Genomic DNA, 11047 nt, shown 5'->3' with positions numbered 1-11047 from the left:
AAAATTCTATATTATACGACAAATAACATTTTTATCCTTTCATAATTGGGCTGTGTAAACCGTTTATACATGCTTGAACCGGACGAATTGAGTTAAAAACTCATCGGTCCTATAATGGGGCACATGTAAAAATTTAATGATGTTTTGCTGTCTGTCAAAATATTTTATACATTTTCATTTTAATAAAAGAAAAAATCTTTTCGATTGTCACACGAGTGAAGGGTTGTTCATAGAAATTGCCTTTCAACTTTCTAAACATGTCAAGTTATTTCTTCTTTCATAATTTTGCATTGTAGGAAGGAGAGTACTGAAGGTACTAAAGGTATCCTGTGTCTTTGACATTGCACTTCTTCATATTCTGTTCAATGGTCAGTTGATGTGTTAAAAATTTTGCTGACAAATTATAAGCACGCAGACATGATAACCAGAATATTTCCCCTTTCGGTAGATTAAAAATGTATATGCCCATTAATGCCGAAGCTTAATGTCCAGTAAAAAAAATGTTCACGATAAACCATTCATAACTAATTAAATGTGTATATTTTCATATAATTTGTATGTTACGTTTAAGCAAATCAAAAATAGAGAAATATTGCATTATAATTTATTTAAAAATATAATTTTCTATTGATATTTGATCTTGTGAAATATTACTATTGAATTTATGATTATCTGATGTTTGAGACTTTATCTAAGCTTTTCTTGAAGCTTGTATGCATCATCATTAATTGTACTATTAAGCTACTTAGATGTTTCTGCATCTTAATTTTGGTACAAAATTATGGATATTAAACCAATAAAAAATAATAGCATGGTTTTAAAGATCATATGTCTTATCTCAAATATTATTGAATTCCATGATAAGAAAGATTTTATGCATAATACTCAATTTCTCATACAATGTTATAGATCTTTTACTTCATTGAAACTACGTAGCGAATAGATATCAAAGTTTCTTCTTTACTCTTAGTTGTGATTTAGCTATAGCTATAGATCAATGCATTTAATTGACGAAAACTTAAGTGATCATATAAATTATATCTAAATATATAGTATTTCCCTGGAATCTGCGTTTATTGCAGTTATCTGGAGTTAAGAGATGGCAGCTTTTAAAATAATAGACATTATTGTAATGCGTAGAGTTTTAGTAATACTAACGAATATAATAAATAAAATATTCTGAAGAACGAAAGCTTACAGTATTTTAGAGAAGGATCTAAAAATGACACAGACATCCATTAAAGCACATTCATAACTCATACATGTACAGAAGTGGTTAAATCTTCTCCAAGAAACAGTAAAGGATTAATACTAACAAGTTAATACATTATTGAAAATGACCTAACAGAGAACAGATAATAAATTATGACCCAATAATCGAGCGGTCTGACCACCAATTTGGTTTTTGTTTATACATATCACCATGGAACAAATGAATCCCATAACAAATCAGATTAGAAAAGCATTTGAAGATAAAAAATGCTGCTTTGCTATATTTCTTGATATAGGCCAAGCTTTTGATAATGTTTGGCTCACTGGTTTTATTTATAAAATCAAAAAACATACCCCCAACTATCTTAATGACTTCATATAAAGAATTCATATTAAAAATTTTTTATTGTTCTCTATACAACAGCTAATCTCGACATGAAGGCAGACGTTCCTCAAGGCAGTGTTCTAGGCTCAGTACTTTACATTCTGTTTACTTCAACTATAACAATTCTCGCCTTATCACTTATACGTTTGCTGATGATACTGTCATCTTTAGTTCACATCAAAATAGATTCATAGCATCAAGAGCCTTAAGTGAACACCTCGAACTCATTGAACTTAACTAGTCAACTGCCGCATCTATGTAAACGAAAATGAAAGCACGCATGAAACATTTACCATGCGTAAGTACATATATCCCACAGTTATCCTCAACGGCATCACCGTTTTCATTTAGATAGGAGACTTACTTAGCGCAATCATCTTGAGGTTAATCGAATTCAAATAAAGCTGAAGGCACAAAAAGTTTAATTGTTATTGAACAAAAACTCAAACTTACGGCTAAACTACAAAGTGTTGCTTTATAGAAGCTTACTTAAACTAATTTGGAAGTATGGCACTGAACTATGGAGGAACGCATGTTCTTCTAATACTGAGTTAATTCAGCGTACTTAATCCAAAATCATTTGCTCAATTACTAATGCTCCGTGGTATATAAGAAGCAATGAAATTCACAAAGATCTGAAATCATTCATTAAAGTTGAACTTATTTAAATTAAATGCAACACCAAACTATTTGGCAAGTCATCTACTGCTAACCTGGAATTCTGCAAGATTACACATAAAGGATGTCCCAACGCACATCGAGCGTGACTAAAAATTTCTCGCTATTAATCCTCGCTATATCATCATGCAACTATGGTGAATTTTACTTCTTGGAATGAACAAACCAAAACAATAACTTCAAACAACAATCAATCACACATTAATCAATCAAACTAAAAACGCTCACTGAAAAAGAAATAACTAAATTTTAAATGGCTTAGATAGCAAATACTAGAGCCATAACAAAATTTTTCCATTCAGAACGTCTATTAGCTAATAGCTTTAATTCTCTCCAACTTTTCTGTATATGTGACTGTATATATCCGTTTATCTTCTCCAGTTATGTGCATGTCTGCCTCTTCTTCAAAGACCCATGGAGTTACACTCGATCGATATTCTTATGATGTCACTAATTGGCTGCATAAAATATGGCCTATCCAATCCCAATTGCGCTTTATTGTCTAAGTTTTGAAAACTTTCTAAAAAATGCTACGAATTACAAAATTTTATGGGAAAAATCCACATAACAAGCGAATTAAGTTTCTAAATTTTAAATGTAATATCTCAATATATCTGTCACGATAGTTTTGTTCCTCGACTTATTTCTTAAGTTTTCTTTATTTTTCATTGTGCTCGTATATTATTAAAGAACATATATTTAAAAGTATTTAGTCTTATATATAATATACAAAATATAATCATTAACATAAAATGTGATCTTTTATGTTCATTCTCAAAATTTTTCCCATAAATAAAATCGCAAAAGCCTAAATGATTGTTTTCAAGAACTATAGTTAAAAAACATGTACCTTTCGAGGATGTAAAACTTCATTATCTTAGGTTTACCATATCTAACAAGCATTTAATTACTAAATAAAATGTGATGCATATAGTCAAAAAAGTCAAGCCTGACATTCCATCACTCAGATTCAACCCGTTCTCAAGAGAAAAAAAATATAAATGAAGAAATGCATGTACCCTACCCCCTTTAGAAATACACAAAAAATAGTTGTCGTTCCATAAAAAATGACTGATAGAATTTCAATATCTATTTTGACAGGAGACACGCATAATTATTTGTCATCCTCAGAGATTACATTAAAAAATATTTATTAATTATTTAGAAAATATAAAAAAAGTTTGCATACAATAAAAAAAAAGGATTTTGTCTTGTCACAGATTTTTTTTTTTACTAGGGGGAACCCCTACATGTTGTTAAACAAAAAATGTTAATCTTCTGTGAGGACAAAATGTTTGTGTCTCACACATTTTTTTCTTAATATTTGGCAGTTGTTCATCAATTTATTTGATGAGTTTTGTATTCAAATTAGCTTATTAGATTCTTATTTTCAATAGTTCACTGTAGTCAGTTCGCTACATAATAAAATTCACTGATCCTTTGACTTGGTCTTAGCTGATAAATCGATCTATTCAATTTTATTGATATAATATATTTGTTTTGACAACAATTGACAAATCTCCGTAATGTGAAAATTATACTGCAACCACATAAATAACATGATTTTATGTTTACGATAATATCTATAAAGCTAAGTAAGTGAAAATTTAGGCGTCAAGAGTAATAAAAATAATTTAAATAAATTTACACCAAGACTTAATATTATTTGCATTTTCCAAATTATGAGTACATTTTTATGCCTGTGAATAAATTTCTAGATTCAGTGCGGGATTTTATTCATTTCCAACCGTTAAATGTTAAAAATTTGAATGTTCTTTGCTTAGCACTTAATACTTTGAAACTAAAATAAAATTTAATTACAATAGAAATTAAATAAAAAATATTAAATTTCTTTTTACAAAAAAGAAAAAATTTAATTTTTTCCCACACAATTAAACAAGAAAACCGCAATCATTAAGCAAGAACCCCCTAATAACGCCCTCAACTTCCTTCACAAACAGTTTTGTTGTCCTGTTTTCTTACATCATTAAGGAAGTCACTTAAACACGCAAAAGTGCAAAGAAATATTTTTATAGTGTTTTTTATTGCCTTAAGGAAACCTCGAGAAGAAAGTAAGTACAACAAGCGAAGAATGGCTACGCTTCGCTTCCATTGGTCTTAGTAAGCCCTGAATTCATTCTTGGTTTCTAGAGTGGACGGTTTCATAGTCAATGAACACCGATTGTATGTAATTATAGTTCAAGTTAGCTTTGAAGTTATAAATGAGAAGGTCGAAAAGGAATGCTATGCGACACCTCTTAAAGGCGCTCCTCCTAAGTTTTGCGATTCAAACGATAAGGAAAAAATATTTATCATGAAATACTCAAATATCTAAAATGTTTGTAATAAAATTAATGGCAGGAAATTAATTTTAATCGATTTAATTATGTAAAAGTGATGGTTAAATTTGAAAAACAATAATTTCGAGAAAAGGACACAAAAAAAAACAGTTGCTAAGAGTTAATGAAACCTGAATATTAGTTAATTATTTGATGTTTTTTATTTTCTCGTATTTTGAATATTAATATGAACTTTAATTTTTGATATTTTAATAATTTATTCAATATATATCAAATGTTTTGAAAGTAGCAAATATATATTTTTAATAAAAATATGAAATAATATGACAAACAATAATATATCTACAACTAAGAAAGAAGTTCTGTGAAGGAATACCCTAACTGGTCGTACTGCAGGGATTTCCAAAATTTTGAGCTGAGAATGTGGGAACTTTTAAGTCCATAGGCATATATGACTCAATTGAGTCCTGCATGAATCGGGCATGCAAATGGCACGGGCCATTTGTATCTTTATAATTATAAGATTTTTCCTCCAGGTTTGATAAAAAAAGCTAAGAAAGAAGCAGAAGAAACTTTAAGATCATATAGTTAACTCTTAATAATCCAGTAATAGGTTTTCAAGTCTTGACTAAAAAAAATAGTAAAGAAAAGTCTGCTCCTGCTATAATAGAAGATGACACTGAAAGGCTACGTTAGTACCAAATGCCTTTTGCATTTCTCATTGATGTGAAACCCACCTATAATCCCACCTAGAAGAATTTTGAAAAGATCATAAACCTTTATTAAAGAGGGTTTTTAAAACTTTTTTATAATAATCCCATTTAAAGTGCTTTACCTTCAGTCAATTGAATTAATTTTTTCGACTTAAAAAGAATCCAGAAAAAATTCTTTCATTAAACAAATGCTACGTTTTAACAACTTTAATATATAAACCAATGGTTATTGTACTGGAGTTTAACTATACATGGTATATACGTTTTCGATTGGTGAATCCAACCTAGAATTACTCTCAATCTGTCAGATTTTGTTACGCAATGGAACGTTTCTAAAGTAATCTAATACTTTAGTAATTCTGTTAGTGGATATTTATATGTTTCATAAAAACATATATCAAAACAAATTACATTTTAACTGTCAAGTCATATAAAACAGCTATTAATTTCAGGGCAATCCTACTACTCTGGCAAAATATTAACAGTGCTATAAATTAATCTCAAGTTAATCTCGAGATTTTTAATAGACTTTTCGAATTTATACCTCAGTCACTTTAAAAACAACACTACTCATGTCAAAAAGTCTCTGTCCATAGACTACTGTTAAATTTAAAGTAAGCTGCATATTCTAGATTATGTTCGACAGTCATTGAAAATAGACATTCTCTCTAAAAAAAGTTCTCTTCCATCAAGTTAATTCAAGAAGGCACACGTTTGCAGTCATTAGGCAAAAATTAACATGCTACTCCACTCAGCAAATTCTCCAGTTATAACCGTCGCGACTATTTTATATTTCTAAATCTAATGAAATGGCTCGGCACTAAGAAAATTGAGACTAATGAAGCGGTCATCAATGAAACAAACGCACCTATTAAAGCATTTGAAATGGCACGGCCCTTAAAGATTTGAATCAAAAGTCATCACTGAAGCAAACCCCCCTTTTTAGAACCTTAAGGAAATCTATTATTTTAAAGGGATAACAAATTTCGAAAAGCGCTGGACTAAATGAACCGAGCTAAAAAGAAAATTCTCGAGAAGAAAAAGGTTTTGTACTAAAAAATATTTAAAAAGTCGTTTAATAATCAAGCTACTCTCATATCTAATGATTTTAGTCAACTCTGAAATTAAGTTGAGTTCTTTTATATTAATTGAAAAGAGTTTTAGATAGTTTTAGATTTTTTCTGATTAACAGATACTATCGTCATTAAACTTTTTTGCAAAGAATGGTACTATGTCCCGAAATTCTTTGATACGTTGAATTTCAACCTTGAAGAATTCATGTGCGAGATCTTTAAGTTTTCCTAGCATGTCGGCATGTTGGTGTGCTAGTTCATATTTTTCTTCTGCATAATCCAAAGATTCTGAGATAGTCTGAATGTTAGGTTCAACGAGTTCCAAGTGATTCCATGTAGTTTATTGTGTGTTGTACTAATGACAATAAGAAAGATTAGCGTCAATATCAAACATTCTTGCCATATGCTTGAAACTGTAGCATATGGCACTGACATATCACCGTTGTATACTTCTGCACACCTAAATCTTTTATACATATGTCGTATCAGTGTTATGAATTTTTTCAGGATGTCTATGTTTCTGAGTTCCACCCAGATGTATTTTCTAGATATGAAGGCAAATGTTTTTCGTAGTCAACAAAAAGCAAGCACGTAGAGCTAACTGCATTTCGACGGACTGGTCGATGATTATTTTTAAGGTGTTTATATGGTCGGTATACGAGCTCTCCAGGTGGAACCCTGCTTGTTCATTGCGTATTAATTTTAAGATAAAACATACGCTTCTTAGTGACAGAAAAAAAAAATTTAATATGCCAAAGTTAATTCATAAAATAAAAAGCTTAATGATTTGTCTAATAACACATTAGATGGATTTTATTAGATTTAATTTTGGTGTACCTATCAACTATTAATTACTTAATGTATAGAATATGAAACATAACTGTTTCCAAGTCTCGTGATTGTTTTCCAAGTAATTATATTTTAATTTCATTTTTATCTGACAGAAATCATTTCTGCTCCTAAATAAAAAAATATGTAGCTATCGTTTGAATAATATCTTATACTTTTTACTTACTAAAGTAATGATATTTTAATGACAATATTAATGAAGCATATTTTCCAAAATAAAACAAACCATTTTTATATCAAAGCTTAAACAATACTTCTGAAATGTGTTCCACTCCTCATATTATAAAAATTAAATTATAAAATAATAGAGACATCCCAATTTGTATAATGAAGTTATTTGGGACGATGAACCCATTGTAACTGATCAGATAATTACGTGCCAATTAAATTTAACGCATTTTCAATAACGCAAACAAATAATGAATTCTATTGCAATTGTTTTATGAAAATGCATTAAAAAATGAACATAAACGTTTTAGATAAAATAATAAAAAAAACATCAACAAAGAGAAAAAAGTCCTAAAACTACAAAGTGACATATGGTCAGTCATTCAAACAAGTTAAGACTGTAACTGATATAAAAAACGAACAAAATTTCGGTCAACGTAAAAAGGACAAAGGACAATTTAATGCAATTAGATAGACCAAAATGAATTACTAAAATATTTGTTAAATAAAACCAACAGTGCGGGTGCATGAGCATCTAAAAAACATCCCTCATATCCTTCCAATAAGCAGAAGGTGTTCTTATGCAATAAGCGCAGGGGGAGAGTGACTAAAAAACTGCAAGGATATGCATATAATGCACCGACTTCATTACAATTGTCAGTACTGTACTATCTGCGCAGCTCATTTGTATCTAAAAGTTGGCACGGGATTTCAAAGGACGATATGTGACACGAGCGAATGCATAAATATTAGTTCAATTACTTTCGGTATTTTATCATATATAATTTTTATAATTTCATGTCTACAATTATGTAATTATTATATGCTCATCATTATATACATATATATTTTTTTTTGTTTTTTATCTTAGTTATTAATTTTAGGAAAAATTGTTTTGTCGTGTGTCCTTTAGTTGATATATGTCTATCGTAATATATTGTCCAAAAATTATTTCAAATTTTTACACAAAATTGTCTATTATAGATAAAATTGTCTTTTGGCTAATCCTTTGATTTCACTTCGGTCACTATGTTATGCCACGAATCCTCACTTGCACATCTGGTTGATTTGTATTCTTGATGATAGCAAAAATTCCTCTACACCCAAATAAGGATTTACTATATTTCTATTGAAACACATTCAAAGATAAAAAAAACTTCTGAATGGTTAAAAATCGTCAGAAAATCAATCTGAACGGTTGATGAAAGAGGAATGTCTTACAGGTTCATTAATTTATAGGCTTCATAGTAGAATGCAAATCTCACTATTTGCAAATTCGGCTTTCAATTGTTTTCTTATGGATATGGATCGATCGTCCAGTAACCTAAGAGCACTGCCAGAAGTTTTGTAACTTCAATGCTAGTTCTACTTCTCCTGGTTCTTGATTTATTATAACTTGGTCATGTTTTAATAATCCAACACATTTTTTTCTATTTATTTAAAGAAATTTAGAATAGAATTTTCTATATTTTAGTGCATTTCTTGAATATTGCATTGGGTTCTCTTAATTGTGTTCGTTCTACTGGTCCAATATCACTCATATCTCATCTTTATTTAGATGCTTTTTTCTTACATATTTTATTCTGCACTCTTTCTATATTGGATAGCTATTAAAAACAGACGAATGGTTTCTATTTTACTCGTATTATATACGTTATATACTCTTAATCTATGTTTCCCATAATTGTAACCATTCATTTGTATGACGTCACATTGAATTTTCATTAACTACGATATTTTATTAGTCTTGTACCCTAAATAGCATATCTGGCACTCATACTTTTAATCACGTTGAATTTTCGAGTCTTCTTTGTAAGCTGCAGTCGAGTCTTTCTTCTTTTAAGCTTTTTAAAAGGCTTTTTTATGATTATTCCGAATTCGTACCGATTACTCTATTTAATGTACTACATTAACCAGAGTTAATTTCTTTTATATAAAAATATATTTACCCTGAAATTCTTTTTGCAGGATATTTGGCAGTCACTGCTCACTTTAAATGAATAGTATTATGTATATCTATCCTAAGTGAAGACCTAACAGTTTATACCAGTAGTTATCTTTTAAGGTTGTTTCTGGAGCAATAGCGTATGTTAGTTACTATTAGAAGATTTCAAATTTATTCATAAGATTTTGTCAGTAATACTGAAGTTTATACTCTCTGTTAACTTCTTTGCACCCTCCATATGATAGATAGTAAGATGATTTCATTCTACGTTTAGATTATTTCATATATCATAAATCAGTTAACTTAACGGCAATGTCTCCGATGTAATATTAAAACCGTGTTAAAATGCTCCGTTAAAGTAATTAAAAGATGATGGATGATCTTTTATCCCATTTAAATTACTTAACATAAAAAATACTTTTATCTTCCATTCAAAGTTCAATTCAGGCACTCGTATTAACAGAGTTTAATACATCTGTATTACGTGTCATAAAATATTTGAAAGTAGATTAAATGCATTCAAATCCCATATAAAAATGTATTTAGGAATTTAATAGAAAATCAATCGCAATACATCAACCATAAATGACTGATTTCTAAAGAAAATATGAACTTTTAATCTATTTTTATAAGAAAATCCGTTTTTTACCTTTTGTAGACTAAGCAATGGGAATTTAACTCATTTTCTGCTCGAATAAATTTTTGACATAAAATCAAGAAAACAGATTTGCACAATTTTTGATGAAAAAAATTGAATCTCTTAATTTTTTGATGTGATATTGATAGATGGGTGGGTATGGTATTAAAATCACAAATTTTTATAAAAACATTTGCTTTATCTTATATGAATGATGGTAAAGTGAAGGTAGGTCAACAAAGAGGTGGTGGGAATGCTTACAAAAATATTTTGGCACAGAAAATTTTGCAAACAATTGATGTTAGTATGAAATGCCATAGGCTTGTCCTTTGGCGATCAATCGCAATTCATAAATCCCTATTCGTATTACAAGTTCGGTTAATAGTAAGCCTATTTGTGTAATTGTAACGGTAGATGATAGTGCTAGATGTATTCGCATGTCGGTTGATATCTACTCTAATGTGAAGAGTGATGTGCATTTATAGGATTAACTAAAAGAATTATTGTTTTTAAAATTTTACGCTAATATTAGAGATTATCACAGTTGAATGGATTTACATCAGATCAGATTTAATTGAATTATATATGTTAATCAGCAAATATGAAGTGACCAGAAGGGAAATATAGAACATACACCTTTATTACTTATACAATTTTTTCAATATTAAATTGAGAATTACTATTATTAAAAGAAATAGGGAGACAGTTGTTATTCAGAAACATATGTTAATGACAAGAATCGAATATTAGTAGGGAAATCGGCTCTAAGTGGTGCAGAAAACTGCACCTACGATGAAAATAGATTAAATTAATATATTTTAAAAAGAAATCAAATACTTGTACTTTACTTTATCTCTAACTATTAACTATTAACTTTATTTTAATAAATTTAAATATTATTAACTTTTAGAAGTATATAAAATAACTAATATACTCATGCATTGGGTTATGCGGAAAGTTTTTTCTTCTTTTTTCCCAAAATTTAATGTTGACATATCTAAGATATAAAGTCTGGGGTCTTATATAGAATGTATTTTTCAACAGACAAAAATTGGATTATAAGAATGTTTTGCTTGAATACTATCTA

This window comes from Teleopsis dalmanni, chromosome 1 (genome assembly GCF_002237135.1).
Source record: "Teleopsis dalmanni isolate 2A chromosome 1, ASM223713v2, whole genome shotgun sequence".
NCBI lineage: Eukaryota > Metazoa > Arthropoda > Insecta > Diptera > Diopsidae > Teleopsis > Teleopsis dalmanni.
The sequence above is the reverse complement of the archived record's forward strand: the minus strand, read 5'-3'. Positions refer to the sequence as shown.